The sequence below is a fragment of the Mytilus galloprovincialis genome, chromosome 12, assembly GCF_965363235.1.
Source record: "Mytilus galloprovincialis chromosome 12, xbMytGall1.hap1.1, whole genome shotgun sequence".
Classification (NCBI taxonomy): domain Eukaryota; kingdom Metazoa; phylum Mollusca; class Bivalvia; order Mytilida; family Mytilidae; genus Mytilus; species Mytilus galloprovincialis.
The window spans coordinates 5,186,386-5,199,395 of record NC_134849.1 but is presented as its reverse complement, the minus strand read 5'-3'; the positions used below and the strand labels follow the sequence as shown (position 1 = coordinate 5,199,395).

Genomic DNA, 13,010 nt, shown 5'->3' with positions numbered 1-13,010 from the left:
CATCTAGTTTTGACAGTAGAAAACATCTAGTTTTGACAGTAGACAACATCTAGTTATTACATAAGACAACATCTAGTTATAACATAAGACAACATCTAGTTATTACATAAGACAACATCTAGTTTTGAAAGAAGACAACATCTAGATTCGAAAGTAGACAGCATCTTGTTTTGAAAGAAGACAATATCTATTTATTACATAAGACAACATCTTGTTTTAAAAGAAGACAACATCTAGTTTTGACAGTAGACAACATCTAGTTTTTACAGTAGACATCTTGTTTTGACAGTAGACAACATCTAGTTATTACATAAGACAGCATTTAGTTTTGAAAGAAGACAACATCTGGTTTTGACAGTAGACAACATCTAGTTTTGACAGTAGACAACATCTAGTTTTGACAGTAGACAACATCTAGTTTTGAACGAAGACAACATCTAGTTTTGACAGTAGACAACATCTAGTTTGACATTATACAACATATAGTTTTGACAGTAGACAACATCTAGTTTTGACAGTAAACAACATCTAGTTTTGACAGTAGACATCATCTAGTGTTGACAGTAGACAACATCTAGTTTTGACAGCAGACAACATCTTGTTTTGACTGTAGACAACATCTTGTTTTGACAGTAGACAACATCTTGTTATTACATCAGACAACATCTAGTTTTGAAAGAAGACAACATCTAGTTTTGACAGTAAACAACATCTAGTTATTACATAAGACAACATCTAGTTTTGAACGAAGACAACATCTAGTTTTGACAGTAGACAACATATAGTTTTGACAGTAGACAACATCTAGTTTTGACAGTAGACAACACCTAGTTTTGACAGTAGACAACCTCTTGTTTTGACAGTAGACAACATCTAGTTTTGACAGAAGACAACATCTAGTTTTGACAGTAGACAACATCTAGTTATTACATAAGACAACATCTAGTTATTACATAAGACAACATCTAGTTTTGAACGAAGGCAACATCTTGTTTTGACAGTAGACAACATATAGTTTTGACAGTAGACAACATCTAGTTTTGACAGAAGACAACATCTTGTTTTGACAGTAGACAACTTCTAGTTATTACACAAGACAGCTCATAGTTTTGAAAGAAGACAACATCAAGTTTTGACAGTAGACAACATATAGTTTTGACAGTAGACAACATCTAGTTTTGACAGAAGACAACATCTTGTTTTGACAGTAGACAACTTCTAGTTATTACACAAGACAGCTCATAGTGTTGAAAGAAGACAACATCTAGTTTTGATAGTAGACAACATCTAGTCTTGACAGTAGACAACATCTAGTTTTGACAGAAGACAACATCTTGTTTTGACAGTAGACAACTTCTAGTTATTACACAAGACAGCTCATATTTTGAAAGAAGACAACATCTAGTTTTGACAGTAGACAACATATAGTTTTGACAGTAGACAACATCTAGTTTTGACAGAAGACAACATCTTGTTTTGACAGTAGACAACTTCTAGTTATTACACAAGACAGCTCATATTTTGAAAGAAGACAACATCTAGTTTTGACAGTAGACAACATATAGTTTTGACAGTAGACAACATCTAGTTTTGACAGAAGACAACATCTTGTTTTGACAGTAGACAACTTTTAGTTATTACACAAGACAGTTCATAGTTTTGAAATAAGACAACAGCGAGTTTTGACATTAGACAACTTTAAGTTATTACACAAGACAGTTTATAGTTTAGGCTTTTAAAAGTCAATAATGCAAGGTGTAAATAAGAAAGTTGGTCAGCCAATTAGAAAATCGATTGACCTGCCAAGTGTCTAAAACGTTATTTAAACAATGACAAACGAACTTCTATTCATCTTTGTTCTTTCCACTTTTGGTTTTAGTCATTACCATTAGTGGTTAAGGTGCACTAAGGCCTACATTTACCTCTACATATTATAATAGGACTTATTGCTATATATATTTAAATAATAAGATATACACCAAAGAAATGAATATAATTCCAAATTGTTAAACAATAAAAACTAGAGCTGATCATATCATCCTTTCAATATGCGAATATGCCGAAATAACATAGGAAGAGACAAATTAAATCCTAAAACAATAGAAAAGATCCTACCTGAGAGTGATATGTATTCATTATGATCCCATGTACACTGACGTTTGCGGATTTATAAAGATATATTACGCAATGTATTTCACTATACGTTTTAGAATTTAATATAACGCTTCTTTATTTGTAGTATCAATTTTGCTGATACTTGATTTGATGTCATCACTTGAGAAATGATCTGACATAAATGTATTGGATAATAAACTTATTCTTTCTCACAAATATACCGTTGTCAGATTTGTTTATATACATATTGATCTTTATATTTTTTATTGCAACAAAATGATATAACTCATCCTTAGACAAGATGAAGAGAGAATTAAAACAATTAGTAACAGCACGTAAAATCAAATTAAAACAGTCGGACAAAGCAAACATACATGTAATGGTATGATTGGTCGGATTAAAACAGTCTGACGATTTGTAATGTTATGTGTGGTCGTAATTGAACAAAGTGTATGAAAATTCAATACATAACGTGTAAGAACGGACTTACTATATATACTGTAGAAAGTCTTTACTCCATACAACATTTCCTGAACTGTCTTTTAATACTACACTTGGGATAGCAAAAGCAATGCAGTCACTTATTGTTATAACTACATCTTTGTTGGTGATATCTTTTTTACCTTCCATTGAAAGTAAGTTTTTAAAGATTGAAATTGTTTTTGTCATACTATTTCAAAATTATTTGTATTTATTTTTCACCGTAAGCATAATATATAAGGTATGATTAAACACCTTTAACATGTAAGAAAACATATATACGCTCATTATCTATACAATTAAGTCAGGGGTCTGTAATTCAGTGGTTGTCGTTTGTTGCCGTGAGCATATTTGTATTCCGTTAATCATTTTGTACATAAATTGGGTCGTTCTTCTGATTGGCTGACATCGTTTTGTTTATCATATCATAGACAAAATTTTGTCATTCCTTAAAAACATTACATTTATTGCATTTTTTTGTGATTATCAACCGACAAAAAATAACCAACCACATAAAATTAGAAAAAAAATTTAAATATTTTGAAGCGAAAGTTTTAAATAAGGATTTCGTAGGTTCTACATACAACCTAAGTCGACTATAGCTAAAACAAAATGTATTTCTTCCCTAGTGTCGATTTATTGCGATTGTATAAATTAATGTGTTAATGAATCGTTTTGAAGTGATCAATGAATATATTTTTTTCAGTGAAACCGAAACGTTGCCACCAAAAAACAATTACCGGTAAGTAATTATCTATTTAATACTTTTGCATGTTATTGCTCATAATATGCATGATATAGGTGTCATATCAATAATTCACAAACTTGAATTTTGAACATGTATTTGATGTAAGCTTGTTATATCTAAGGGGTGTTAATTTCAAAAATATAAGACGTGTGTATATATATCACTATAATAAATAAATATTTAATCTTTTCTCTTTTTGTAAGAAGAGCAATTTATTTTATTAAAATAGGAAAAGGTGGCGTTATTTAAAATTTTCCAGATGCAGTGAAAATATAGTAAACATTCAGAAGATGTTTTGTAGTTATTCATTTCGAATGAAATCTTAATAACGTCTTTTTATATCATCAAATAGTCCATTTGCCAATTACCGATTTGATTCTGTTATTACTCACTTTTAAAACAAATTACTTCCCTTTGTCAATCAAGATTGTTTCTATGTCGGACAAAATTGGCTTTTGTCAATGCACAGCATGATGGATTGAAAGTGATGTATCGGCGGTTTAACTAATTTTTCATGAACAATAATCTCTGATGTCAAAAGCATTTAGCTTAACAAGAAATTAATGTAATTAAAAGATTTGAAAACCTTTCGCGACGATTTATATTCGCGTTATTTTTCTACTCGCGAAAGTCGCAAAAATAAATCGCTCGAGAAATGAGTTGGTTTAAAGTTCAAATGTAAAAGAAGCCCTTCTTTGACTTAACAACGTGTTTTAGTTCATTGTTTACTAAAACTTACTAACAAATAACAAGAAATAAAACGTTTGGTGAAAGGGAAATATATGTTGACCAATTTGAGGCAATAATTACTTGTCCACGATCTTGCATTGAAAGTTTATGATAAATGAGCTCAAAAGTATATGGTATTGGCAGAAAAAACAGGGGTTAAATTTAGTAGCTGTTGACATCCGAACGATTAGGTTCTATTGCAAAACATTAAACTTATTTGATAATTTGTATATAGTAAGCCATGAAACTTACGGTAAAGTATTTAGAAAGTTGTAAAAATTGGAAAAAAAGTTGGTTGATCATAAAACGTTTTGAATTGGTTGACTGACACCTTACATGTCAATCAATCAGATATTTATGTATTCGTTATTCTTAAGTGGTTTCAATGAATAAATATGAGGGTTAACCCTGTGTGTATTAGAAACCTAAATTAAAAAAAATGCGTAAAAGCAATGGTACATTGTCGGCTCATCTGCATTTCTTTACACATTGGATTCGTCCATTAGATTGACAAATTTCTGTCTGTGGTGAAAGGCGGTCTTCAGAAATACTGTGAAACTGTTTACGCGGTAGTGGTATGAACCATATGTTGATTCTAAAAAAACTGTCATGAGGTTCTGGATAATTCTAAATATCGATATTTTTCTGAAATGATTCTCTCAAATCTTTGATTTTTGAACACTTTATACAACCATTGTACAAATTGAAAAATCGCCTAAAAACATAATCTACAATACGTTTCAATATAAAAATGATAGTATACACTTTAACTTTAACTTTGGTATACCATAGCACACATTTTGTTAAGGGTGAATAAAATGATAAAACATGCTACTCCGAAAAACAAGTGACCCGCATGCTCATATTTGTTGATGTTAGCGCCATTCATATGGGAAAAACTGAGCGTCTGTCCTTGCTGACTTTTACCTTTATTTGCGTTTTAGTCGGAGTTCCTTCGGGAACTTTTCAAAAAAGAAGCTCAAAGAAGCCACATCATTGAATTCCCCATTTAGATATATTGATAATGTTCTTTCTACTAACAATCCACACTTTTCTGATTCGGTTTCATCAATAAACTTTTCAGAACTAGAAATTAAAAAAAAAAAAAAAAAAACAGACACGGCCGCTTTCGCCGCTTAAAATGTAGACGACCAACACCTCGAGTTTGACATACACGGATATCTCAGTACCAGAATCTATGACAAATGAAAGAATTTTAATTTTGAAATTATAAATCTACTCCACCATAGCGTCAAATATATAAACTTCACCTTCATATTGGATATACCTTTCCTAGTTCATTCGGTCGTCAAGAGCTTGTAGCTAATATTCAAACTCTATACATGTGTCTGAGCAAAAAAAGTTGATAAACCAGGGTCATGTTAAAACACTTTTTTCTTAAAAAGTTCATCGAGATATACCACGACCTTGTTGGTAATTATTTCGTATCAACTTCACAAATAATACACAATGGCCTTGAATTATAGATTTTAGGTAATGATGTTTTTCATCTTAATTACTTGTTAGAGTTTTCTTTATTTTGTGGTTTTAAATAATTACTTTAAATTAATTTTTGATATGTGTTAGCGGTATCATTTTGGCGTGGTCCGGAATTTAGATATTACGCCATTGTGTTTGTATTTTCATCCGTCGTTTCTGCTTATTTTGCTTTGTATTTATGCCTATTTCTATTTCTTTGTCGATAAGTTTTTTTTATAGTGATTCAAATAATTACACTTTATTGACTGCTGTGTTCCATTTTTTTTTAATATTATAACCTGTAATGTCTGTTGGTTTTGCGGACACATGTTTCTCAATATAATGGAACTTTATGCAACAGTCATACGAGTAAGAGTTTGACTAGCTATAAAACAGGGTTTTGTATTTGAAGAGAAAGTGCAATAAATCTAGCTAAATGTAAAAAGAGGCAAAACTGAAAACAAAAGTATTGAAAGTTTCCTTTATTGTAGATGTTGTTAACTGTCCCGAACCCCCGACTAAAACTTGTACCAATTGGACCATAACTTGTGTTGGAGAAGGGAGATCCGTTGGCAGTATATGCAACCTTACTTGCCCTGCTGATCACAGACTGTATGGGAGTGACACCGTTCAATGCTTGGAATCGGGCGTATGGAGTCAGATAAATACTTTTTGTAATTTTTTTTTTATAAGTTTATTATTCTACATATTATTCAAAACTATAAATAAAAAGAATTGCCGCATATATAATTCATAAAAATATGTCTATTTATTCTCAGCAAACATTTACATTTCTTCTCCGACAGTCACCAGGTCATTTACTGATGTCAAACGAAACGTTATCAATGGTGCCATTATTTAACACTACAACAGTCTTGATGAGTTTTAAGTATCTTGCAATTTGTCAGCGTAAAGGCAGATATAAAAAATATACTTTCTAAAATAACATATCCACAGTTATTACACTTCATTCATTTTATATCACAGATTTTTATCTCCATTAAATCTGGCACGAGTTAAGATTACATTTAACGGCTATCTTTTTCTTAAAAATTAGGGTATCAAAACAGTGTTGTTATCTTTATGTAGAACCATACGTTATGTTCGCTTTGATGATACCAAATATAATCGAGTTACAAACGACATGTGGGCTGACAAATGATACAATTTCATTCGTCATACTCTGGAGTGTTATAAGTTGGAGTTTCATTATAGAGATATAATTTGTCCTTAATTAATATGTAATTCGAATTATTTTTTATTCAAATTAAATTAACGATACAAAGGGGATTAATGCCGGTAGTCTGTTCTAGGTTGTTATCGAGGGATATCGTTATGTCTATTTATTCTATTTTTATTTTTTTTTATCAGTCGAACACGATATTGCTCAAACATACAGTACTAGATTTTACATCATGCATAACTGTTATAATTAAGATGCATCTATTATAAAGTATTGCTTTTCATTGAGTATAGTATTCGAGCATACATCACATTTGAGATATGCTTACTCTTCCGGAGCAACACCTGGTAATTCTTTGGGTTTGTTACAAAGACTTCTGTTTCCTATGTTGTGTTATGTCGTTTGATTTGTTTTGTTTTTAGCCATAGCGTTGTCATTATTCGACTGAGTTTGATTTTTCGTTTGGTATCTTTCCCCTTTTTTTTATATTTTAAATTTGTATGTATATATTAGGACGAAAAACAAATTAGAAGAATGACAAGATAAGTGTGACTAACAAATTAAAGAGAATACTATATTCAGCTTCTGTCATTTTAAAGAAGACTTTCCGTTTCGAATTTCCCTTTGAGTTTGGTATCCAGAAAGATAACCAATGTTACAAAGAAGCATCAATTTATCTATAAAAAAAGATTAATAGGGTGAATACGAAAAAAAAAAACAACCCAGAACTATATGTACCTTGAAACCAATTTAATTTATTTCAACAATTCAGACTTTTCTTTTTTAGGTGTTCCCAATGATATTATTCCCTTTGCCGAGTTTCGGTCATTCCAAAATTCCAACTATCTTTTTGTTGAAAAACACAAGAATTACCTCGACGCACAGGTGAATCACTTATGTTGTTTGTTATTTTCGTTTATTTTTTTCTCAAGCTATTAACATGAAATACATTAAAATAAATAGAAAATAAAATGAGCTGTTGTGCTGGATACATTGCCTAAAACGATAGCTTAAAACTCAAGATGTTTATTTTAGGTAGATCATAGATATATACTTCTTGAGACAGAATTTTCTTATTGTTTTGCCAAAATGAAGACTTTACTATGCTTGTTTCAAAAATATAATATATAGTATGGGTCCCCGTGCTATTTTCCAAGCTATGAGTCACTGAAAAGTACATAAAGTTGGTTAGATTGTTCATGAAAAACACATTTGTGTGCATAAAAAGAAATCTATTGGATAGAATTTTGAAATAAATTGCAAAAAGAACAGTTTTATAATATATTTTAAGAAAATAAAAAGAAAAAATGGTGTCATCGAACTTGTTTTCTTGCTAAAAGTAAACAATACAAATTTCCCTATCAGTTTAGGATACATTTGTTCAATAAAAGAGTTATTTCCCCTTAAATGGCTTAGAAAAATTGTTTTAAAGACACAAAATTTGATATCACCTTGCTTTCTTTTTATAAGTAAACAGTCTAACCATTAAATTGAGAATCTGTTTCCAACTTTCCAGATTTGAGCAAATAACTAGACCGATTTTGTTCTACGATTGTACAATCCAAGATGGCAGTAAACCATGGATCTACCATAAAACATTATTTTTACTTTATCACTGTAATATAGTATCCATATACCTTCATAACGTTTTGTAAAGTTGTGTCCTAGGCATATTTGTATTCTTATTTATATTTTGATAACATTTTGTAGGCATCTTGTTCCTACATGTGTGGATATCTTGTGGAGATCAATACGGAGGAAGAAAACATCTTCGTTGATTTACATCCAATGGGAACAAGTAAGCAATCAGACAATTATCTCAGATGTGTATTAATGAAATTGAAAATGGAAATGTGGGATGTGTCAAAGAGACTACAACCTGACCAAAGAGCAACAATCAGCCGAAGGTCACCAAAGGGGATTCAATGCAGCGAGAAAATCTGGTACCCCGAGTTAACCCTCTGCTGGCCTCTAAAACAAATTGTGTACTAGTTCACTGAAAATTCAGACGATTACCTCAGATTTGTATGAGTGCATTTAAATGAAAGTTTGATAACTTCTATGGTATTTAGACGTCACATTTACATCACAAAATTGAAGGGATGTCAAGAGATCTGAAATTGAATACTCGAGTACTCGGTCATGATACTCGAATAAATCTTTAACGTCTAATGAAAAGTTTTGATATTTGTAGGTATTTTGTCATTACTTTTGATAAACCTATTATTATATAATGACATTGCATGACAACTTATCGAAAGACAGGATTGTTGCAAAACTCAAACTATATGACTACAAAAAAAACTTGATCCTTGTTTATGTGTATCGCTCATCTTCTTTTAATCAATAACGGACTGCCGTTTCTAAAACAATAACCTATCATATTTGCAGTCATTGGTTGTGTGTTCATGAGCTACATCAGAAACATGCAAATAAAAAACCAAGGTGTAATACCAACATTGAAATTCCCCTATTAGTCTATGTTAAATTCGCACTTTTCAAAAAATATTGCATAATTTATCTTCGTTTCAAATAAGGAAATACTTGGCATCAGTAAAGTTTAATCTTATCCAGTACTAAAGAAAAAATATCAAATAACATTTCATTGCATATAATTAGGAAATAACAATCACTGGAGGTTAACCAATCAAATTTCCCCCTTTATTTAACATTTGTGCAAGCTTTACTAACCATAAAACCTCAAGTTTCCAAATTATTCTATAGAACCCCAAATAAAAAAATAATGGTGCTCTGAAATACCCAAGATATATGAGCCAGTCCATGCGAAAAGGTACAAAAAGTCCTTTTGGTAAACTTTACAGGACATGTTATCAAAGTTTGTTATAGTATTTTTGAAAAACGATTTTATCCGAAAAAAATTACATCAATGTAAACATTCATAAGATTGTCAATTCTATCCCGAATTTGTCAACTAAAACAGAAAAAGACGTAGAAATATCTGAATTTTTGGTATTTGAGCAAGTGTTAAATCATTTGTTCTCCGGACTAATGCTATACCGACCAGAACCTATAAAAATCTATCACACTACAGAGACAAAAGTCAATAATTTCCGTCAGTTCTACAGGTTTAAAGAAAGTAAGACAACATTAAAACATGAGGGAAAATACAAAAACTATGAAATCTTGTGTTTTAGAAATTGAAATTTAAGTTAAGTTATGTTATTCATTATTTAAGTTGTTTAATATTATATAAATCAACCTTAGTTGCACGGGATTCGAACCGTTGCCCGGTTTGATTGCATTGATATCCGCATCGTAAGCGAGAGCCTTATCCCCACTGCTACCAGGGTTAACATTATCAATTGGCAAATCAAGCCATTTAAACTGTACTTTGAAAATGATTGAAATATATGAAATAATTCACTAAAAATCTTGATAAAACTAAAGGGGGGGGTCTCAACACTCGCAGGTGCGTGTAGCTCACAGCTTGATGATATGAGGGAAAGTAAATGTGTTTTATAAATCACAAGTCTACTACCAATAATTATGCACACTTTTTAGAATTTCGTAAATTTTTCGTTTTTGTACCTTTTCGCATGGACTGGCTCATATGTTTATGACCCAGCAATGATTTACTTGCAATAAAATGTTGGATTAATTACCTAAACCTGCCAAATTCAAAGGAATATTTTTTTCGACCTGTTTTCGTATGCAACCGAATTTGGACGTACCATAATTTAGTGGTATTACACCTCAATCAGTCATTAAGTCTGACTTGATAGATAATCTGTATGATCTTTTCCTGTACAGTTGGAATTTTTTATATACATCTTTTCTGATAATTTGTCAAAAAAATATAGGAATGAATTTTGATTTTCATCTTAAATTAATTATACTAAAGATATCCAATTTTAAATTAAACAATGATAAAGTTTCATGTACTGTGGATTCATTAATATTCGTTAGATACCAATTTTCGTGGATTTCGTGGATACAGGAGAACCACAAATTTAAATATTGAAAAAATATTCAAATTGTCTATAGGAATGAGTGCAGACTTTAAGAAAACCACGAAATCAAACAAATAGTACATTAAATGTAAATCTCATACCAATCACATTTACTAAGAAGTCTTGACTATTTATCAAACAAAAGTGAGTTTACGACTTTTGAGTTATTAATTTACGAATGTGTAAGTCCTTGTACAAACAATGTTACCATGGTTACAAATGTCTCAGATGCGTGAGGTTTAGTACAAGGCATTTTGATTTTGTTATTATTAAAAATGTGGTCTGGGCACAAATGCCTAAAACAATAAAGGTTACGAAATCCTATTGTAGAACAAATTTATCGTTGGACATGTAGAAAAATCCGTCCGTTAGGAACAAATCTTGTTTTTTTAACACTTGAATATATATTTTTTGCAAACAATCTTAAAGTTTTGTTACATAAAGTCATGTGCATGAACAAGTCCTCAAAATAAATTGAACGCCTGAGTTCTGACATAGTTTTCAAGTGATGAAAAAAGTGATCACACAATTTGATTTTTATATTTGAATGATTCCAAATAAACTGTAAAATTTATATTTTGTGTGGAGGTTAATACCTATAACCATTTAGATTTTCACTTAAATAATCTTCTATCCCTCAGAAGTTTTTCCCAATGTGATAACTCCCTTCTTCGGAGTGACAGACAATCCCCATTTTTGATATGAATAATAAATTGACACAAGAAAAACATGTCTGTCTTCAAATTACTCTAAATAATTCTGCAGTGAAACTATCTGACCCAGGATTTGTTACCTTCTGATGATTCGTTTGCGTTATGCGTTTCCCATAAAATATTTTTGATTGTTTTAAGATTTCTTTTGATTTTCTGCTACAGTATTTTCATCAATAACTATTTTTTTTAATAATTTTTTTTTTGACAACGTGTTGTGTTTTTAAATTACAAAAGAAATTATTTGGCCTCCCATTCTGCTTGTATCCATTTGGTTCCTGACCTAACATATAGACCTTTAACTTTGTCTTGTATCAAAAGTCTAAGCTGACATTTATTGCTTCTATTTCATAGATTGTCCTCTGTACTTACTTTATTTTCTAAGCATTTGTATTTCCTCAGGAGGCTGGGTTTCATGTTTTATCCTTTCTTTCATTTAAAAAATTGAATAAAAAATAGTCGTACCTCTAATCTGAAGGAAAAGGGTCTCCAAATATCATTGGTCAATAATTGCAAATTGTATATCTAAATTATAAATACCATGTTAAGCATCCCTCTATGCACTGACATTGCATTAGTAGTTTTACATGTTCATCAACTTTGAACTTGTTTGGCTTTAGAACTATTTTTATCTGAGCGTAACTGAAGAGTCATATGTAGACGAAACGCGCGTCTGGTGTATTAAATCATAAGTCTGGTACCTTTTATAACTATTCTCTAGTATCTTTTGCCTCTCTTTTATCGATATTCCTTACATTTTCAATTTTATTTGTTTGTAGGTGATGCTTGGATATGATTATATTCAAAAGATGGTATACAGTTCAAATGGCCATCTGGAAATACGACAACCACAAATCAATACGAGAATTGGGTTGAGGATCCAAGTTTCAGTTTGGATATTGGAAGTTGCGTGCAAATATTTCAAAACGATGGACGTTGGAGTCGTACAGAGAAAATGTCTTGCGATTTGGGGAAGAATTTATATATCTGTGAATTCTGATAGACTGTCCTATATTTATCTTGAAATTAGTATTGTGTACTTGTTTTTAATATTTCAAGTTGATCAGTTAAAATATATGTTACTATGATATAATTATATGTGTCTATGTACAAAACATGTATGAAAACGCATGTAGATACATGTATGTGAATGTATCTATTTGTAAAGGTAATTATAGAAAATAAATTGTATTAAATGGCTATGTATAAAATAAGATAAGTTTACTGTATATTCTCCCTGGATAACAGTTATAAATGTATGTAACAGGGATACTTGATGGAATGCTGTACATTAAGTAATTTGTGAAAACAGCAAAGAGTGCAATAAAAATTTATGAATGTTAAAAAATACTCAACAAAACAGAAATTTCAGAGATGCCATTAAATCTATGTATTGCAGAAAACAACACGAATGTATTCACAACAGTACGTATACCTTCTGATTGATAATTATTCGATCAAAGAAGTTTGCAGGGTTTAAGGTTTTGTGGCTATGTATTCAAATATATTTAAGAAAATAATTATGGTGTGCTGTTTGCCGATAGATACAAAACAATAATAAAGAGGTAACGTTAAAGAAATAGCATACAAAAAAT

General features: G+C 30.7%; 1 long non-coding RNA gene across 1 annotated transcript; it reads left to right on the top strand.

Moving 5' to 3' along the window:
- The first annotated feature begins 2,652 nt into the window (after positions 1-2,652).
- On the top strand, positions 2,653-6,213 carry LOC143055021 (uncharacterized). Its single transcript, XR_012971913.1, has 3 exons — positions 2,653-2,750; positions 3,302-3,337; positions 6,043-6,213. It is a non-coding gene; the product is annotated as an uncharacterized LOC143055021 (long non-coding RNA).
- Positions 6,214-13,010: the final 6,797 nt, after the last annotated feature.